Source organism: Perca fluviatilis, chromosome 2, assembly GCF_010015445.1.
Source record: "Perca fluviatilis chromosome 2, GENO_Pfluv_1.0, whole genome shotgun sequence".
NCBI lineage: Eukaryota > Metazoa > Chordata > Actinopteri > Perciformes > Percidae > Perca > Perca fluviatilis.
The window spans coordinates 17,548,870-17,571,534 of record NC_053113.1 but is presented as its reverse complement, the minus strand read 5'-3'; the positions used below and the strand labels follow the sequence as shown (position 1 = coordinate 17,571,534).

At 40.0% G+C, this 22,665-nt stretch overlaps 1 protein-coding gene across 1 annotated transcript in view; it reads left to right on the top strand.

The window, feature by feature from the left end:
- LOC120544259 (endothelin-converting enzyme-like 1) overlaps positions 1-22,665 on the top strand; it is a 129,251-nt gene that overhangs the window by 62,515 nt on the left and 44,071 nt on the right. Inside the window, exon 4 of the mRNA XM_039777899.1 lies at positions 11,306-11,386. The gene's annotated coding sequence lies outside the window, so the exon portion shown is untranslated. The remainder of the gene's footprint in view (positions 1-11,305; positions 11,387-22,665) is intronic.

Sequence of the window (22,665 nt, the reverse complement as noted above, 5' to 3'; positions counted from 1 at the left end):
TACCACTGGAATAAAAAGAAAAATTATATTAAATGTGGTTCCTTAAATGAATGACTTATTATTTCAACATTACTGTTATTAATATCAGTTTGGTGAACACTAGGACAAGTTGACTAAAGGAACTTTTCCCTGCATTCATCTCTTGGCTTTTTGGGACTTTGTAATGATAAGAGAGGGGATCACTCTCATTTTTAGAACGTGATAAATTATGAACTAGTATATCCTAATTCTACCCTAAATGCACTGTTTGTATTCCCGTTTAGACTTTTGGTTGCTATATAGTGGCAATAGGTCCAATAACAGAAATATTTTGACTCACGCCCTAATTGTGATGTCAGTGTATTGACTTTGTGATGACACTGAAGGCCCTTCGTGCTTTCTCTCTCTCTCGGCTCATTAACAGCTGAATAAAAGTTTCAGCACGAGATCTTCTCCCCTGGGTAAGTCTGTTAACGATTTGGCTGGTGCACAATTTGAGTAGTTCCTCAGGTGAAGTTTTCCTCCTTTCCATGGCATCTGGACCTTTGGTATATTAATATTTCAGTTTTTTTTTAGGTTAATGTCTGGAGCACAAGTGTGGCAGAACATGTCTAACAGAGGCAGGTTCTGCTGTAGACCTTCTGCAGGAGGGAGCATATTAGGGTCATTCTGACTCAGGAATGAGACTGGGGGCTGGTTGAAGACAGTCCAGTGTTTTTTTATTTTCAGTTTGATTGGGTTACATTACGAATAATTCGGGCAATTTGGTTAGATTTCAATTTAAGCTCCAAACATTTTACACACCTGTTCTATACAGTAGATCACTGTCTAGAGAGAAGCCGTTGGAGCTACAGTTTGTCCTGAAAGAAAATGGACACAGTCTTTGAATTCATAGGCAGCCGTGCCAAGAGGTGATACCTGATTCCAGAGAGTCTTTTCTCATTCAGCGATCAGGTATCACATCTGAAATTACTAAAATGCAATGGGCTATAATCCAATCCATCAATGCATGTTGGGATGATCAATCATTTGGTTCTATTTTGTTCCTAAATTTAAGCTACACAACATCATTTGATTATCTGTTTTGATCAATTATTTCATAGCTTCTCGCATGCATTAATAATTGTTCAGTCATAGCTTAGCAACTATGAAGATTGTGATTGCTCAATATGTTGAAGTGATGTGCATGGATCTGGATAGTGATACTTCCCATATTGAGACACCACCCTCCAAAAGTTTGGAGTTTTCATCCTTTCCCAAACACAAGAATAAGTGTACAGTGAGTTTGTAAACTGCAAAAGTTATTTCCGGCCAACTACAAACAACAAAGCTTACATTTAACCTCTGTCTTGCTTATCCAAGTACAGTATGTAAAATAAGCAGGGCTATGTTAGAATGAAAGAACTAATACTAAATCCTAAATAATCTTAAATTTTTTCATGGCATACTTATAATACTAGGACCAACAAGCTCAGTGCTGCAATACAAAACCAATGTTGTGTCTTTATGTTGTCTACATGGCCGTGAGGATGACAACTTTTTGCTTGCGACTTGTAGCCTCAGTCTTTACACACAGTCATGTGTGTACCCTTCAACTGCTTATTTAAGACTCATTTTACAGAGTTCTCGTTTATAACAAGTCAGTTGAAGATGTGAAAAAGTCAGTGGGAGAGAGCAGTTTCAACCAACTCCGCTTATGCCAGCTTAGATCATTTGTGCATTAATAATTCCTGAGTTAAAATTAAGAACATTCCTCAAATTAATACATGACACCAACATTCATTTCCAGATCGCAGGAAAGGAGCAGAGGATTCTGCCAGTTTGGGTTTCACACCAACTCCAATGGTCCAAATAAATGTCACGATATACTGGAAGCCAAGTTTGACTGTGTAGAACCAAGCTAAAGCTTTTCAATTAAAGGGATTCACTAAAATGATATTAAACTTATTTTATATGTATTACCCACATATGCCAATAAAGCACATTTACTATTACATAGTTTATGGCAATCCAGCCCACTGCTCTTGTTGTATCACATGTTTTATCTCTTTTATCTATCAATTTTATTATTGCAAAGTATTATAGTGTATATTTTTGTGTTCTCTGCTGCAGGTCAGCTTTCCCTCGGGCGCAATGAAGTCTTGAACCTTGAAAACTTGTTTTGTTGCTGTGTTATTAGGGCGCCTAGGCAACAACTAATAACACATATTCGCAAAGACACTGTGCTTCCATGTCTTCTTAAAAAATAGCTCTAATTTAGTCTGGATCTACAATGGTGCTAAACTATTTACAGACCTCAAATAACAAAAGCAGCATCCGATCGAACAAAATAACATGCTGTAGGCGTGTCCATTGAATGCACCACAAAATTATTTGAAAAACATTTTTATCAATGTTATCTCGAAGGTGCCAAATCCAAAACCTGTGCCGCTGATTTAAAAGTATGAGTTCAGTTTGACATCAGCAGCTAATTTAAATTGGTGGAAAGTAACTAAGTACATTTACTCAAGTACTGTATTTAGGTACAACTTGTACTTTACTTGGGAATTTCTATTTTATAATACTTTATATTTCTACTCCACTACATTTGAGAGGGGAATGTAGTATATATAGCTATACGTGTTACTTGTCCGATTAATATTAATATATTATTATTTATATAAAAAAACACATGGTAAGCTTATAAAATGCAATGCATCATCAAAATATACATTTTATGTTATATTTAATATCTTCAGATCAATTCAATTGTTTTTTGTTTAGAAGCAGAAAAACGCACTGTTTCAACGAGTTCTTTCATGTGATCGTAGGCCTTCAGCCTAGAACTGCAGTGTCTTTGTATACTAAATCCATAATTATGAATCCATAAATCAAGTTACGTAAAGTTTGATACCACCGCATCACTTCGAGAAAGCGCTGTCTATTTGTTTAGCATGAAAGCTAACATCTGGGCCTTTCCAAAGAGGTCTACTGTGTGATTGTAGGCCTTCCACAAGCTCTGTAATCCAGCCTGGGTCTTAATCCAGAACAACAAATCCACAACTGAACGGTTATTTATTTATTTATTTATTTGTATTGGTATATGTAATTATGTAATGTAACATATGGTATGTGCATGCATTTGAGTCATTACATCAGGGCATACAGTAGAGGGATAAAACTTCACTAAACTTAAGGATGTGAGTACTTCTTCCACCACTGCATTTTTGTGTTTCAAACTGAGCCGAATCCGAGGTGCCACATTTATTTCAAATTACAGAACTCCCATCACACTGCATCTGCTGATGCCACAGTCACAGGGGGGCAGAAACAGCAGGAAAAAGTAATATTTTATTTCAAGGAGGGTTTCTCTGATGAATGAGCCTGAGTAGTTCAATTCTGAAAGGGAATCCGTAAAGGTGCAATACAATTCCTAGATTAGTTGTGCTGTGTTTTTTGAAAACATAAATTCCTACTCTACTATACAAAATATTTGAAACATCTAGAGGCGGCCACCAGCGAGAAAGCTAAACAACTATCCTCCATCATTCCTCACTTCGTCATTTCACTTCAGCTCACACAAAACTGTACAGACACATAATCAGCCCCCCTTCATCCCCACACACACACACCCACCCCCCACGCACACACACACACACATGCATTATTCATTTTACCTTCTTCCAAAGAAAACACGCACATAGACTTGGCAGCAATCTGCTCACTTAGCTATACACACAGTTGTGTCAATTTACTCTCAAATGTAAGCACTCGCATGTAAAAAGCACATTCACTCAAACATACACACACGCACACACATCACACATACATCTATATACCCTCGGCAGCTGGTGGGTGCGCTGGTCCGTGGTAATAACAGTGGGGCTGATGGGAAGGCAGCTGAATGTTGAGCGGCTGCAGCAGAGGGCAATCCCAGCATGGCTCCTCCTGCCAGCAGTCGTCCACACACACACACGCGCGCACACACACATGTTATCTGCCACCCTTTCAGCCAACCCCTACAGTCCTCCCACCCCTCCTAGTCTGTAGCGACTGGAACATGAATGTCCACTCTCATCAGAGATGAGGGAGGAGGGGGGGGCAGGCTGGCGAGCTGGTGGAGGAGATGAGGAGAGACAACAGCTTGATATTACCCAAAGGGAACATTCAATAGCGAGATGGAGGAACATGAGGAAATTGAAGACATGGCTTGGAGAGAACAGGAAATATGACACAGTATGAGACTTCATTCATACATCATGGGATTAATAGTATATTATGGTAATTCATTCTTCATGGGGTCAGTAACACAATGATTACGAGCTACACAACCCACAATAAGAGTTCACATACTGTAGTGCTACACTACACACAGTGCAGACAGTACAGCAGTGGTCCTATACACATTACAAACTTATTAGCAAACAGTTATGTTTATTCCAAATACAAACTAAAACTTAAACAACAGGAAAATACAGGTCCATGTTTTTCAAAAGAATAAATAAATAAAGCTAACATTACTGGCTAGATAGCTTCAAGCTGGTGAAATACCAATAGGCTACAGCACTAAAACTCATAACATAAATGGACTGCTACCCTTCTTAAATCTTACACAGTCAAATTTGCCTATACTTCTTAAAAGCATTACCTTCACTTCAGTAAGATATTTCATAATTCAAATTACCAGGCTTGGAAATGCTCATATTGATTTTGAGTACTTAACAAACAACTTGTATAAGCAACCTTTTTTCAGCCTGAGACTGAAGATAGAACCCATGAAAATGTGTACAGTCACATCTCTCTGCATCAAAAGTTCAGTCAGTTCATTACAGACTGAAGAAATATCTTCAGTCTCATAAAGCAGTGTAATCGAATCCCAAAACAAGTTAAGTTCATCCAGCAAGCGTCAAAGACTAATGAGGGCTGATAAAGGCTATGGAAATAAGGATCTCCTTCAAGAGGCAACACAGTGTGAATGAGATATAAAGACACAAAGAAAGCACACAGGGAAAAGAAATATCTGGAAAGCAGAGAGTAAAGAGAGGAGATTATAGAATATTTTGTACTGTGAAAAATGGAGAAGTGTAGTAAAAGAAACTTTGCGTCTGTGTGTGTGTGTGTGTGTGTGTGTGTGTGTGTGTGTAATGAATCACCATGCAACATCAATTGCATCCTTCAGGCAAAAGCCGTATTGACAGGTGTCGTCAACAGGGGGCCTAATCTTGTTTGGATTTTCGCCAGTGGCATTTGTACCTGTGTGTGTGTCGTGGAAGGAAGGACATCTGAGTTTATGGACGAATTTGTGTATGTCTTCTACATGTGTGGCCGTGTTTCTGTGTGAAGTTGTCTGACTGCATATATATATGTGTATGTTTGCGAGTGTGTGATGCCTGTGGCGCTTCTCCCTGGCAGTGCTTGCCCACAGAGTGCTGTATCTGGATAGGTTTGCACGCAGCACCCGAGCACTGGACTTCACTTAAATCTCTGTCTCCTCTCCAAAATAATAACACGCTTCAACAGTAAATAACTTTTACTTTTTATGTTTATTTTACACCCAATTAGAACAATCAAACAATACCTGATTTGGATTGTTGACAAGGGGATCATCAGACAATTAAAAATCTGCAGGGGAGCACATTCATTCATTATTGATATTTTGGGATTAATTGAAGCCTGTGTGGAAGATTTTGATCAACAGCTCTGACAGTTTGGGTGCTTTACAATCCCACCTACTGATGCTCAGTGTGAAGCCACTGAGACTGATGAAGCACAACAAGAGGAAAGACTGCAGCTCCCTACGGCTTTGATTGCTGCTTTTTGTGTGATTGCACTGAACTGGACCGCTATAAATGACAGACACAGAGGCGTTTAGAACAGAGGAAAACACTGAATGAGACAACACAAATTATAACAATATGGAATTTTTTAAATGAAATTAGCAACAACTCTAAAACATAGACTACATGTTGTGGACATGTTTGTTTACCTATCAGCATCTGCCAAGAGAACTGGCTACAGATTCATCTGTGTGCCTGCAATAGCTCTGTCTGATGTGCATACTCAGTATGCTTCAAACTAACTGCTTGTCAGATTGTCCAACACTGACTGGAACTCCATCCTTGCACATCTTTCTGACATCCAAATTGGGGGGGCTGGATCTGACAATGTGTGATACTTTCTGAAACCAACAATTTGACAAGCATGGCCACTGATTGGCCAGGTGTGTGGAGGAGAGAAAGTCGGCCTCAAGCTCTCTTTTTTCATTCTTCATACAACTAATTCCATCACTTTTTGTATATGTGTACATCTGAGTGCAACTCCATGGACACCTTTGAGGAAAAACTCTGAAAGCGTGTGCCATTATTTCTTATTTGGACAATTCATGGCATTGCAGCTACAAAGACATATAAAAGATGTCTAGCTTTTTGCCCCACCCTCGAGTGTGGCCATTTAAAAAAGGTATAAATACCTTTCCCTTTAGACGCTTTCGGACAACATGTCGAACAACCTAGTTTGTTACATGGGCTAATTAACCCTTATGAAAATATACAAAATATCCAGCTATGTATTCCGATGAATTGCATTCCTATTGGACAATTTTGATTTACTTTTACTGTAGTACCAACGCATAGTGCCTACTCAGGAGGTAGTGTGCCCTGTATGTAGTGAGGCGGGAAGTAAGTATCCTAAACTTCACCAAGTATTTTAATTGCCTAACCCTAACTATACCTTAAACATTGTTAATTTTCCATAACCACACTCTTTTCTCAACATAAACCATGCTGTTGTTGCCATGTGCGTAGATAGAATGGGAGAGACGAAGGAAATCATGGGAGGGGAGAGGAAACGAGGAAATATGTTTTCAAGGGATGAGATGTCCTTTCCTCTGAAGCGTCACGTGAATATGTCAGCTGTTTTGGCGGAGTTAGCAACTCTTTCAGCTGCATGGCCTCCGGGAAGGCTGCTCTCATGTATCCTCGCTCATAGCGCCTCTGAGATTCGTCCTCGATCCTCGCTTTGGGGCAGAAATAAGATTTAGGACAGCCTTCACGAAGGAGGGCCAGAACAAGTGTTGGAGTCCATTCCTACACTCGGTCATGCTGGCAGGGGAGGTGTTATGGCAATGTGATGGGGAATTAGGGAAGCAAGAAAATTTAATAGGAGTCTTGAAGGTGGCTCCTCATAATCGAAAAGGCAATTCCAATACAACATAATTAAGGCACAACAATCCAATAACTGTCAGCTCATTACAGAGAATAATAAAATTCCCATCAGTGTCACTCTCACAAATGCCAATTTCAGGCGCCAACTGTGATCATGCAGCCAATCCTTTCCTCTTTAACAAAAAAATTACAATAGAGCTTTGGGTTCAGCCCATCTGCTTTGACGCTTTATCTCCAAGTATTCTCTGTCACTATATGAGGATTGGGTTAGATGAGAGGATTAGGAGGTGTTAAGTTGGTATCCTGACTAAAATTAAAGCAAGTGACTTTATTGTTATTTACTCATCTTTTTTTCATCTTAAAATGTATTTTTTCATACTCTTTTCTACAGATAAAATAGATGATACAGCGTGTGTGTGTGTGTGTGTGTGTGACTTTTAGGTGTGTCACAGCACTGTTTGTGCTGTCTTAGCCTGGAAATCTGTGTTTGCTCAAGCATGCTATAAACAAATACTTTTGAAGCTGCTCATTTTTACTAATTTTCACAAAAAGAAAACAGATTTTCCAGAAGGCCATGTTGGCTTTAAGAATAGGTCTGGTGTTATATATTTTTCTTATTGTCAACAAATCCCATGAAAAGACCAAAACCAACAAGTTGGGCTACATTGTTGTCTCCAAACTATTAAAAACACATGAATAAACCACAGCCTTACACTAGTCAAAAACCTTGAGCAGCTTTTGGATACAGTGGAAACTGCACTTGATGCTTTAAAACGATGGTTTAATCTTAACAAGCTGTCTTTGAACATAAATAAAACTAAATACATAATATTTGGACATCGGAATTTTAAGTCGCCTAGACAAATTACATTAGACAATATTGAAATAGAGTACTGGTTAACACATTTTTGGGAGTTGTCGTTGATCACAAATTATGCTGGAAACCACATGTTAATCATATTAAAACTAAAATATCAAAGTCCATAGCTATTCTGAATAAAACGAAATATATTCTTAATACAAATTCTTTGCATTTATTATATCAATCCCTCATACTTCCATATGTAACTTATGGTGTGGAAGTTTGGGGGAAAACATATAAAACTATTACAAATCCAATTTTCTTACTGCAAAAGAGAGCAATTAGAATTATACATAGGGTAAATTATCGTGAATCGACAAATCAGTTATTTATAAATTTACAGGTACTTAAATTTAGTGAACTTGTAGACTTTAAAATTGCATCTCTAATGTACAAAGTATTTAATAGTATGTTGCCAGACTGTATCCAAAGGCTGTTTCAAATAAGAGAATGCCATTATGAACTGATGGGAAGTTGTACTTTTACTAGACCAAAAAGCGGAAAACAAATGTAAAACAAAGAAGTGTCTCGGTGTATGGAGTTAAACTGTGGAATGAAAAAGTGTAACACAATCAACCGATTAAAAAAATTATTTAAATATAAGGTGATTAACAACTATAAAACCAAAGTGTGAATACCAGAAGGTGTACAAAATGTATTGGACCTCTTGTGTTGTACTGGGGTATAAAGTGTATACTTAGTTTGTGTAACTTTAATTTTTGTATGGAAAAATATAATTTCATGTAAAAAGGGTAGGTGTAAAAAGGGTAGGTGTAATAAGCTCCGGCTTCAGCCTACACCTTTTGGGTCTTGTTTGTTTCTTGTCGCTATGTATGTTTGACTGTTGTGAGTTACAGATGACCGAAAAAAAAGAATTAAACTAAACTAAAAGGTGACATGTTCCTTTATAGTCGCCGTTCCAAGGGGTTCGGTGCCTTGCTCAAGGGCACTGCCGAGGTGAAATGGCACCTCTAAAATGCTACCCGTCCACAATCTGTGTGGGATCGTATTTTCCTAATCCAATATTCAACTACATTTTTATGTTACAGATTTTTTTCTCCTGAATTCTCTTTTTTCAATTTAAACTGCAAAACAATGAGCCCTACATCTTTAGACACTGCAGTATGGTTTAAATGATTCTGTGGGGGCAAATGGAAAATATCTTGAGATATACCAGCATCATGACCATCTCTGACCGTAAAAGAGAGACAGAGAGAGAGAGAGAAAATAAGGGTCAGAGGGAGGGAGGGAGACACGATCTCTGGGAGCACATACAATTTAATTATAGCTGCAATCAATCTGATTTACAGGCACACACACACACACACACACACACACACACACACACATACAGACACACAACTGAAACCAAGTCTGTTTTCTTTGGCGAGATCATAATTTCTCACGTTGCCTTTTGTCTCTTCGGAGTCTACACACACAAAAAGACACCACAGTTGTTTCCTATCATATAATGAAAGTATAGACTGAAGATACACATATACAAACACACACACGCACGCGCGCTCACACACACACACACACACACACACACAAAAGTATTGTTCTCAGCAGTAATGTAATCTTGCCTCAGCTGCTGGCTTCATCAGACTGATGTAATAGGAAACTGGTATTTATGTTTTTCAGAAAAGATGGATTGAGTGGAGGGAGAGAGGAGGGTGTGAGGAGGTTACAGCCCTGAACTGACTCTACTCAGCCTACCAGGCCAGAGGGGGGATGAGAGGGGTGAAGGAAAGAGAGAGACAGAGGACGAGATTGGATCAGAAGTGGAGTATCAAGAGTTGTTTCTAAATGGAGGGAAGGAGAGAGGGACATGTTAGCTATAAAGGGAGAAGGATGGGGAAATTGCACAAGGAAAGGTGGAGGAAGAAGAAGATGAAAACAGATTGGAGGAGGTGTAGATTAAACAGATTAGAGATTGTTTTTTTCTTTTCATTTCATGTTGGTTTTACTGGTGTGTGTGTGTGTGTGTGTGTGTGTGTGTGTGTGTGTGTGTGTGTGTGTGTGTGTGTGTGTGTGTGTGTGTGTGTGTGTGTGTGTGTGTGTGTGTTTAGCCGTGAGTGCATTATAGCATGGTAGCGTAATGTGATATGGAGCAAGGCTATTGCATGCAGGAACCCCCCCTGGAGGTAATTGTAACGTGTAAAGAAATGTAATACTATGTCAATAGCACCAGATTGAATGGGACTATTTGACATAATAATGATAATAAATACAGGGTGTGCACACTGCCATGATCAGCCAGCTGTGTGTCTTCATATGTGTCTAAGTTTGTGCTTCTGTAAATGTAAAAGTAGTTATCAGGGCGTTCGTCAAGGGATCTTTGGTTTAGCTAGTTGGCCAGTATACAGATGGGATGATTCCAAGAGCTCTTTAATTTCTTCCAGTGAAATAAACTGGCAAAGCATATAATCAAATTAATGTGGTTCTTATTGTATTGCTGCTGATCGGACCACATGATACTGCACTAAATGGTAATTATTACACTGTTAAACAATCTAAGCATTCCTTATTGCATTTTGAATCTTTTTTAAGTCCATCTTGATACAATACTAACATGCTAAATGTACTTTAAAAGTTTTTAAAGTTGTTGTTCTCACTGTACTTGTAACAAACAAGTTGGCCGATGACACAACTGTAGTGGACCTGATCAAAGACGGCATTGAAAAGGCCTACGTGAAAGAAGTAGAGGACCTGACCCACTGGTTTCAGGACAACAACATATGAATGTCAACAATGCTGACCACTGTGTGCAAGAAGAAAGTAGGTTTTCCTTGACTGGACAACATTTTTTACCAGGAAACCTAATCCAAGCGGCAATTCCATTTCCTCCCAAAATTCATTTGGCAAAACAAGTTAGTTAAATATAAATTCAACTGACAACAATTCAACTTCATCAAGACATAATTGAGTATGAAGAGGACAAATCATTTCCACACCCAATAACTGTCTCAGTTTATATATGGAATGTAAGCATGGTATTAAGATAGTCTTTAAAAAAGCAGTAACTATGAACTATCCTTTAAAACATGTTCTGCAGTGCTGTCATTCATGTAATAGCATCAACATTCTCCCATTTTTCTTTTCACCGAAATTCCCCTTAAATAAATCAAAGTAATGCTGAATGGAGCCAGTTGGGATCATTTGCTTCTCTTTCTCGTCTTCTCAACAGCTGGGCTCCAGGGCTATTTCTGTTTAAATAATTGTATCTTTGTTCAACATAGTCAGCATTTTCTCATTTCATGCTCTTATCTGTGGAGTGGCGTTGCCCCTGGCTTTGTTTCATATAGTCTCTTCATTACAGAATGTACTGCTATCGAATGGCTGCCTCACACGCCACTGGCAGGAGGAAACCCGTTCAGCAAAATGTGGCAGCAAAAGCCAGGTAGGTTGCCATGGACACTGCAACATCCACGGTTAGTTATGCTAGTGCTAAACCAATGAAAGTACATTTTCCAGCCACTTTTTTTGGAAGGTTGTGTAGTAAATATGTTTTTTGAGATAAAGACTCTTTAGGGTTTTTCACAAACGTATTATCTCATTTTGACTGTTTTTTGTTTGACCAGCTTAACTCCCTCTCCCCTAGTTCTCCCTCGCTACCATCACGTGAAAAAAAATTACATGTTGAAGTCGTGATTTAAAACATTAAGGGCATGAGATGCTTTTGTGTGCCTACAAGATAGACTTTGTACTGACGTTGGAAGGGAAAACACTGACTGCAATGTGTTGTTTTGTTAGGTTGTAGCAGGCTTCAAATAAATGATTGATTCTTGATAATGAAGTTTTACTTTCAGTAAACTCAGTTGATGAGTTATCTGCCGTACAAATCACAACTGTTACTATGGAGAAAATAAGTATGTTTCCATCATGCATTCAATACATAAATGGAAATAGGATATAATGGAAATCTGCCATTACAAAGAAATTAAAGAGAAGAAACCCAAAAGACCCAATCTCAATGTCTGATACAATAACATCCGGGTAGAATATCCCTGCGTCCCGTACATACAATATAACAGCGCTGAGCAAACAGGGGCGGAGGATCAACTGGATTTAATCATATCTCATTCATCTAAAATGGATGTTTGATGCTTTCATATGTCAACCCTTTCACTAACGTTAGGTTGGAGACCTAATTTACCTGTTGGGCCACAGACAAAAAAAAAAGACACCACCCAAAACTAGCAGTCAGTTTGACCGGCGGTGAGATGTCACTGTTTATAAGGTTAGATTTGGTTTATCAAAGATGCTAGCATAGCAACCCAGTACATAAAATAAGCACAGTAGAAACATCAGGTCGGACCACCGTGTTCAACTCTATATTTTTATATTTACTTTACAGTTAAGGCTGAAAATGACAACAGAAATGAACAAGTTTGCCAATTTCACATACCTCTGCAATTAAAATCAACTGCCACTTGTCTACCAGGAAGTGATTGTTGTGTTAGCGTGACATCGTGGTGATTCAGTCTATAAGTACCCAGTTAGGTGGTTCCATTCCATTTAGTCATTCCAGGGAGCCAGCATGCACAATAAAAGGGCCCTGACACTGAAAGACCAAGTTGGAAAGCACTCATTTTTTATGTAGTAGTTGCTGTATAGTGACTAGGGTGGGAGGTGGTGGCGCAGTGGATATGAGTCACCCCTTTGGTGTATCCCACTGAGATACGATTACCAATGTGTACCTGAGCAAGACACTTAACCCGTAGTTGCTTCAGAGGTGTGCAACCTCTAACATATATAGCAGTTGTAAGTCGCTTTGGATAAAAGCGTCAGCTAAATGATATGTAATGACTATATAGATACACCTCTGTTTAATAACAAGTCAAAATGTCTGCAGTGAGGAAGATCAATGATGGAAAGATTTTTTTTTTTTAAATAACCAGACTGATTTCTGCCACTCACCATAGCATTCTTCTCACCAAATAATGGGAAATCAAAAGGCTGAGTGAAAGAAGTGCCACACTGTGTGTTGATTAGACAAGACAGAAATAAACATCATATTAGATGGGAAGCAGCAATAAAATGACACTCTGCAATCTTGTCACACAATCTTGAGAATATTCACATAATATTAGAGATATATTGATAAAGGTGATTTACTTTGTCAATGTGTTGGAAATTAGCTTAAACAATATGTAACATTTCAATAGAGAGGACATTAAATGGGTTCCACTGGTGTACAGATACAGAGTGAAGAGATATTAAAGTTACACTAATCAATATTACTATACTGATATACTATTATAGGCTACTGAGCTTGTAGTTTTATTTTTGGGCCTTCAACACTCTCATCATCCTCAATTCAATTCAATTTTATTTATAGTATCAAATCATAACAAGAGTTATCTCAAGACACTTTACAGATAGAGTAGGTCTAGACCACACTATAATTTACAAAGACCCAACAATTTCCCACGAGCAAGCATTTCCAGCAGCAGCAGGCAGCTGTTCTAGATAAACCCACACAGTACATTATCTGCCAAGCACCGAACAGCAAACAGACAAAGTTGGTGACTAGATGGTAAACAATTGGAGCATTTAGCAGCAGAGGCAGATATTTTTCTCAGCAAACGATGGAGACCAAAACAGAACTAAAAGTAGAGCGAATATTAGACTTAACATTTGTCAAGTGGCCTGAAATATGACTCCAACAGTTTGTTCTGCTGCTATACCTTGATAATTAGGCTTAATTACCATTTTTTTTCACTTCATTACTCTGAAGTATCCATCCCAAATATGTCATTTTCAGTCAACAAGGGAGGTTACTAGAAGCAGAGACAATTTTTCTTTGTTGCTATTTTTTATGGATGTAGCTAGGTAGCTAGCAAGGTATTTAAGAAGTTTACATCTCCATTCTTAATCTTACATACAACACTTGGTCAATTGTCTCTTTAACCAAGGGCAACAACTGTCACTGAGCACAACACCAGAGCTATTTGAATTGCTGAACAACTTAAAGATGTCAATAGCTACAATCAAGCTAGTGCTGCCGCACAGTGGCCAAAAAATTAATTTGTTTTTAGTTAATTAGTTTTAATGTTTTTGTAGAGAGTTTTAAGAGATTCCCCTCAAGCATTGTGTTCTAGGTAAGGTTTTTAAACAGATGCCATGGCTGTATAAGGACTTATTATAAACACAACTGTATGCCAATTGTGGCTACTTTCTTCCTACCAGCTATGTGTGATGTGTGACTGTAGTGCAGAGTGGAGGTGGTGTCGGGGGGAGCAGGTTAAGCCCTCGCTCTGGTTCCTCTACTTGTCCCAACAGGCTCTTTAAGAAGCTCAAGGCTTACACAGCCATGAGCCAGAGAGAAAAAAAAAAACACACACACACACACACACACACACACACACACACACACACACACACACACACACACACACACAGTTCCTCACAAAAGGTTGTGATAAGGAGCTACTTAGGGGCACTTGAGCTTTCCAACTTAAACACTTGTTTATAGGCTGTAAGCACACCTAGTCCTGCAGCTGGGCTCACTGTGTATTCTTCAGAGCAAACAAACCCAACACAGGAGAAAACAGAGAAGTGTAAGTAAATACACACATGACTGATTCTTACACACATACACACACACACACACACACACACACACACACGCTTACACGTGTTTTCTTAGAGAGAGAAATTCCTTTCCTGGCAGCACTTTTACCTTTTCCTAGTCTTCATCCCTTAATGAGGCGATGAGCAGCGATCTGGTTGGGCTTTTGACAGCGGGTGGATGGAGCTCCACAGACAAATTAAAACTCAATTATGTTTTCATTTCACGCTCTTTTATTGGGCCTGATAAAAAATTTTTTTGGAATAGCGACTCACAAGGGATGGGGTGAGGGGGGGGAGGAGGAGAATACAGAAGGGGCTGTAACTGTTAACTCCTCCCTTATGATTTTCTGCTATATTATACTGTCTGTTTCTATCGTTTGTGTGTGTGTGTGTGTTTCATTCTCTTCTGAAAATTAGCCATAAAGCTTTACAATGAGATATTAAGGCCATACACTCCTACACACCTATTATAAAAGTAAGATATAGTTGTACTTTTATGTGGGCTCCATTGAAAGTCATCATTCATATATATATATATATATATATATATATATATATATATATATATATATATATATATATATATATATATATATATGTGTGTATATATATATATATATATATATATATATATATATATATATATATATATATATATATGCTGTGCATCTGTCGTTCCCAACCTTTTTTGTCTGAGCCCTGTCAGTTGAACTCAAGTGCCCTTTCTGCAACACCACCCATCATGCTTCAAATATGTTAATTTGAATTGTTTAATTAAATATAAAAGTGGATTTTGTTTCAATAAGTTTTTCATACAATTAAACTGTGAGTGTTAAGGTCTGGTCAAGTACCCCTAGTGTGCATGTGCCACTGGTTGGGATTTACAACTGTACATTATATTGATGACGGTGATAAATAAGTACACACATGCTGTATAATACATGCTGTACTACATCATGCATTGTCATGAAATGGTGTCTTATGAGGAAAAACCATCATTAAGACACACACACACACACACACACACACACACACACACACACACACACTCACTCCTTTTTAGCCCTGCAGTACACACCCTGTGGTAATTGATTGATTGTACAAGAAAACACAACAGACACAATTAGTTCACTCTGGTCATCTCGTTAGTAATTCCCTGGGGACCCTGTTGACATGTTAGACACCCACTTGTTCACACGTGCACACACACAATTTCTTTCCTTTACCTTCCTGTTGCCCCATTTTTTATTCCTCATCCACGTTCCTTTCCAATCAAACTCAAGGCTCTGACTTCTGCCCTTCCCCTGCTTTTCGCCACACACCCCTTCCACCCCCTACCCCACCCCACCTTCGCCCCGTCCGTCAATCAATCCTCCTGCACCTCGTCACCCAACACCGAACCATCCTTACCTCCCTCCTGCTGCTGTCACCGCAACACTTTTAATTACGGCAAGTTAAAAATTACGAGCCCGGAACACAGAGTTGCTGGCAGGTTGGCTTTAATTGCCTTGTGTTGTAATTCCGGACAGAGGAAAGGGGAGGGCGGGGAGGGGTGGGGGTGGGTCACACTTGGGTGACAGGGAGGGAGAGAGAGAGAGAGAGAGAGAGAGAGAGAGAGATTGACTTTCAGATGACCTCCTTGATCAATTGACAGCCAATAGTGTAGTAGAGCGCTCCCTCACCCTCAGTCTTCCCCAACCTTTATCCACTAATGTCCCCCAACACATTCCAGACTATTGGCAATGCAACATGAGGCCTGCATTGAATCTGGTGGAAATCTTTCTCTAGCTGATGTGAATAACATCAGCCCCAACCGCTTTCTTGTCGTTTGTTGATTGTGCCTCACAGCTTGAAGCTATAGTGTTATTATTAAAAAATCTTTTCAGCATTTGCTAACTGGCACCTCTCTTGGAGGTCTGCTCGGTAATTACAATGAAATCTCGATGGCAGGCGCCTTTGGCCCCTTTCCCTTTTTTGATTCAAAACAAAGCAACAAACACACACACAGACCAGCCTCTACTCCCAACCATGAATTCATAATGATTTGAAATGATTTGTGGTTCCACCCTTACTCACGTGGAACCACTCTGATATATTAAAATGGAGCGCACCATGATTCTAAGTGGCATGGTTAGCCAACCTAAACAAGTCATAAAGCTCTAGCTTCAGTAGATCTGAGACCATAGACTATCTGCAGCTGGGCGACCGCTCCACTCTGGTCTGTTCTCTGCTGACTCCACCCAACTAATGATACAGATATATTTGTGTCCTTTGCAGCAAATGTGCATTAAGATGTAGGTCGCTGCGGGGCTAAGTGAATGTGTGTGTGTGTGTGTGTGTGTGTGTGTGTGTGGTGCGCGCAGATGGTGACAGTGACAAAGATTAAAAGCGCGGTGGCATCTGACCAAAGAATCCATATAGGGATGACATCACCCTCGAAAGGAAAAAGAGGAAGAGGAGGAGGAGGGGATTTTAGCAAACTATGAGCAGAATATCAATGCAGGAGGACAGCTCTAAGCACTCCAACCCCTTCCTCCCTCTACCCTCCCACCCCTCAGTGTCTATAACTCCTCTATTGTCAGCCTTTTATCATGGGGCCCTGACACCTGTCCTTTTCCCACCCCTACCTCATGTTCACGCATCTTTCTTTCTAAATTAAGGTTGCCGGCTGCTACAGTACTGGTACTGGTCCATGCCTTTTCAAAGCAGTGCCAATTTCCTTTCAGCTTTTCTTCTTGGTTGTTGCCTTCATTATGTCCGTGAAGCTGACATAGGTACCCCTAATAGTCACACCTAGTCATCAGTGTTGAAGTAATTATTTCATTAGTTATTTTTCACTTTTACTTATTCCCTCCTTGAGGCAATTATTTGTTACATAGACCTGTCTTCTCTTCAAAACCCTGTAACCTCACCTGTGAATGATTATAGAAGCCACATTGAATGTATGTTCTTGCCATCTTTTTGCCCAATAAAATCAGCAAAACTGCAAAAGACATAAACCCGTCAGAGCGGTTTCACATGCTGATAAATGTCCTTGTTGCTGGCCTCCACGATGATGTGAAGTAACATGTTTGAGTCTGTGTAGCCATCAAGTGTGAGGTAATCTGGAGACTGCAGAGCACATCTTAGCTACGTACGAACAGCGCCAGGTCCACTAGCTGGACTCATCCGGACTAGTTCTTTGGCAGCCGTTAAACATGTATTATCTGCCTCAATCAGGAGATGAGGGTGCACATTCTTAAAGTGCTGGAAATGGCTTTAGCTGTAAGAGTAATGACATGCACTCCTGAACCTGGCTGCAAGATGACATGATGAACTTTGAGGTGTATTCCCTGGTATTCGCTACAGTCTTTCTTCAATGTGCATTCATCTGTGTTTTGGATTGTGTGGCCTCACCTATATTATACATAAGTTTGTCAGTGCCATAATAGACTACAGACTAAGTCTTTGACTGATGTCTTTCTTTTCCTGGGAGCTGTCAGATTTTCTGGCATGGCATGGTTTGTTGTCTACTGCTTTGAACTTCAGAAAGGTCTCTGGAGTTGTATGGGTTGAGGTTGTTTGTGTGGAATCAGCCGTGTACCCAGAGAGGCTCCACAAAACTGTCCCTTGAGTACCTGGTTGAATAAACATACCCATACCCACATACCCAGTAGACATTTCCCCAACCCATTTGGACCTCCAAGTGCTGTTAGCGGTACTACCAGCAGTACTACAATAAGGGCAAAGCTCTGGAATCTTTACACTTGGCTTCACATTTGAGGTATTTAGGATTGCTGCTAGTTCCCTCTTTGCAAGCCTGCATTGCTCAGGGTTCACTACAACCTATTTTCTGCTTCATCCTTTTTTTTTTTGCCAGTCCAGGGTGAAAGAACGATGACAAGACTAGCTAATAGCTATATTAAACAAATCAGGGAAGTATAATATAATTTTTGTATAATTCAGTTCTGCGGCCAAAGTGGAGTGCAAAGCGGCAGGTGTTGGGTGCACGGACTGTGGGAGCACACCTGCTGGATGGAGTGGAATATAGATCATATAAATACACTCTCAGGCAGCGACATCACTGGTCTCATCGCCCTGAAACAGCTGAGCCATTCACAGTGACACAGGACAAAAACAGCTCAACAAATAAGCTTCTTTAGGAAATCATGATGCTGTCTGAATAGTGCAGACTGGCACGATGTAAACACAATGAACCATGATGTTTTTCAACAGGTAGTTTGTAAAATGACGAAAGAAAATTATTTGGTGAAGCTGTGTATATGACATTTGCTTTAAGTATTTATTTGGTCTTGTTGATAAAGTCACCAGCAGAGAAGTGACTTTGTGCCAGACATGGTTTTGAGATGTCTATTCTCAGTGCTAAGTCTAATGGTGTTTTTCCATTACATGGTACCTGCTCGACTCGCCTCAACTCTACTCGCCGCCTTTTTTGTTTTTTGTCCATTATGAAAAAAAGTCCCTGGTACCTGCCAACAGGTACTTTTTTTAGTATCACATCAGTCGAGGTTCCAAGCGAGCTGAGGCGATACCAAAAGGTGACGTGAAAACTTGCAGACTACTGATTGGTCGGAGAGAATCATTACTAATCACTGCGTCATCATTGCTAGCGACAGACTGGGGTGTCCTGAACAAACCCGCAGTTTTTTTGCTGCCTCCAGCAGAAACAAAATTTGTCTTCTGGCTGTGGCAACAACAACATGTGTGTGTCGCATTAGCTCACAACAGTTTCCTGCGGCGGCACTATGAAACGTACGGTATACTAGCCGCATCCAAGGTGGCGTGCACCATCGTGACGTCAAAATGACGTAATATCCTGCTTGAACGTCCGGATTTATGCCGCGCGAGCAGCGGTCGCGCACGTCACTTTTTTTTTCAGTGGCGCGACAAAGCAGAAACAGGAGGCCTGAATAAGTTCGCCGACAACCGGATGTCAGGACTCTCAGAGTGACTGCAAGTCTCTCGTAAACTTACTGGGTTAAGATGAGTTCTTTTATGGTGAATGAAAGGCTTGATCCGACGAAGTAGGTCATTGAATCAAATCGAAGCATTGACGGCAATGCTGCTGCCAGTTCTGCCTTTTTCTTCTTCTTCTAGTCCGTAGAAAGAGCAACGTCAGTAGCCTTTGCTCATTAGTGCCACCGCTGTTCAAGAGAAGACTGCAACTAGTGTCACGACCACCATATGTGTAAATAGTTACACATATGCGCGCGCCAGCTGGGCTGCAGTTATGCTTGACGACCAGCCGCGCTCGCCTCACGCATAAATCTGAAATGGAAAAAGGAGGACGGGGCAACGCGGCCATGTCGAGTCGAGCCGAGCCGAGCCGAGCCGAGTAGAGCTGCTACTAGCAGTGGTTAAGCGCCGTAAGACCCATTTCCCACTCCAAATACCAACAACTGGCTTCACACTGCCTCCTTTGAATGAACCTCTCATCGGTTTGCACCTCTCCTCCTACCTGCACCTGTGCACCGTGCACTCTGCTCTTGGTGCTAAAATACTACACAGCCTGGCAAAGCGAATTTCATGGTCCAAACTATTGGAGCTATGCTTAAGCTGGTTGTTGCGCTGCCGCAATAATAGGGCTCACAAACACTTAAGTTACAGTTTTCTTCTGTTGAGAACTGGTCCACTTACTGTTTTATTCAAGGTTTGTCACACTGCCTCTAAAATGGAATGAAATGTTATTCCTGCTGGTTTGTTCCTTCATGCTTCTCCACATCTTGTTTGTTGCTCTTTTAGCTGCTCTTTCTTCGATGAAGCTCCATCCTTCTCGCTTCACCTGACGATGTGATGCTTTTTAAAACATTACCAAATATCATTGTGAAATTAATGTTGATACCTTTGTATTATTACTAGTAAAGATAATTAGACCACAATGTGTAGCTTCTATTACTTAAAAAAAAATAAGAGCAACCCCACAGAGTAATGAAGAATGGTGCCTTCTTGTTTTGTGCAATAATCAGTGGAGTTTATTGTAAACGTGTAGAGGCTGCTAGAGGCTGCCAATCATCTGGAAAATGGTCTCATTTGATCATAGTCACCACAGCAACATCTCAAAGTTAACGTCCTGCTGATTTACGGAAGTAAAAGGCTACATGCACATCTTAAAGTTGCTTCCTGTGTTTTTTCTTCACAGTGTTTTCCTGTCTTGTGAAGCATATTTGTTCTGCCTTTTCCTCCACGCTCTCATCCACCGCTTCATCTCTCCGTCTCTCCATCATCTCCCTCTGAAGCCTCTTTCCATCCATCTCTTTCCTTCCAGCCATATCTCTCCCCCTCCATGCGTCCCTCCCTCCCCGGTTGTTTGAAGGAGAGCTCTTTGAGGGTTCGCTGACTTAATTACTGTAATGGGGCTTCTGACACTTGAGACTAAAGAACTAAAAAAAGGGAGAAAAAGGGACTGCGGAGGGGGGAAATCGAAGGGACATTATTATTAGTTTTAGTTAAAGGCCTTGGTCCGTGAGCATAACAGAAAGTACTGCAAGGCTCCACAGAGACATTCTTTTACAGCGTGTTTTTGCACTTTTCCTCAGTCCTTTGTTATTGTGAAAGTTTAATTGCATGTTTGTGCGCGTGTGAGCTTATGTGTGTGTGTGTGTGTGTGTGTGTGTGTGTGTGTGTGTGTGTGTGTGTGTGTGTGTGTGCAGGAAAAGAATACACAGCTGTGTGTGATGCGGTTTTGTTTTTGCACAATTGCATAGCAGTCCACGACGTTCAGAAGTGTTCAGACGAGTCTCTCAGAAAAACTGTTAATTAAGCATTTATTGAACATTGCAGCCGTGACTCATGGGAGACGTGGCGGCGTGTTATTTGAGGTTCTTGTTATGCAGGTTGTGTATGTCAGCAGTTTTTTAAGTGTGGTTCAAGGATTTCCAGATATCCTTGAGGGGATCGGCGTGGATTTTTGCAAACAACTTTTCTAATTTGAGTTATTTAAGCAAAAGTTAGCTCAAGATTTAGTGGTTTCTCTTGGGTGGGGAAACCCCACAGACGTTGATCCCTTGGTTGATTACATAGTGTATGTCCTTTGCATGAGGAAGTGTGAGACACTTCTGCTTGATTATATGAATTAAAGACATTGACATCCCTCAGAAATCGTGTTTCCTGCGTTTGATGTGAAAAAAATAATTGACCCACGTTGTCACTAGCTACACAAGCTGGACTCAAATGAGGAGAGGAGAAAAATGAGAGAAGGAGAAAGAAAAGCATCTGCACAAGAAAAAAGACGATAGGAAGAAGAAAGCTGAGGAGGAGGCGGAGAGAATCAGAGCCAAGTTCTTGTCCATCTTCATTATGGTTCATTTCAATTTTTATCAGTCACAGAGACATCTCAGACGTCTGGCTCGATATACTGTCTGGCACACACACACAAACATGGATATTTAGATGAGGCTCAATTCAGTTTTAATTTAATGAAATCAGAAAGTGAATTTTACTGAGTATTTATTTTTTAAAACAGGCAAGCTTATTTGAATCTAAATCATATAACTGAATGAATTATCTGCCAGAATTAGAAAATTCCTTCAAACTGCATTGTGAACTGAAGGAAACCTGGCTGCACACAACACACACAGATATTTACAGACAGGCGTGTTACATTTCAGTTATATTGCATGTGAATATGCCAATACATGGAAACTTTAGAACTTCTTCTCCAGACTGGAGAGTCTGTAGAGTTGCACTTTATTGTGTTGACTGCTGTGATGTGTTTATGTTAAATAAAAAGTACATTCATGTAACTGCTTTTGGGTAAATTCTTGACGTTAATATTTTTAATAATACACCAGGTTAGAGGGTTCATTGTACAATTTACAGCATAGTTCTCTGAGAATATTTTTCATATCCACCTAAAATTGGTATTGTATAACTGAAATATTCCTAATCAAATTGACATTGAATAGAATCGACAAGGAATCAAATTGATTTGTGAAATCAGTGGCGATAACCATAGACTGTATGCATTATGGATGTACTCTCCTTGACGTCACCCATAGGTTTCTTAAGAGCCAAAATGAAGTTTAAAGTGGGTGGCTCCAGTGGCTCCGGCCATCGCCATCTTGGCAGTGCTTAATGTTGCCTAAATCCTAGCTAATCCAAAAA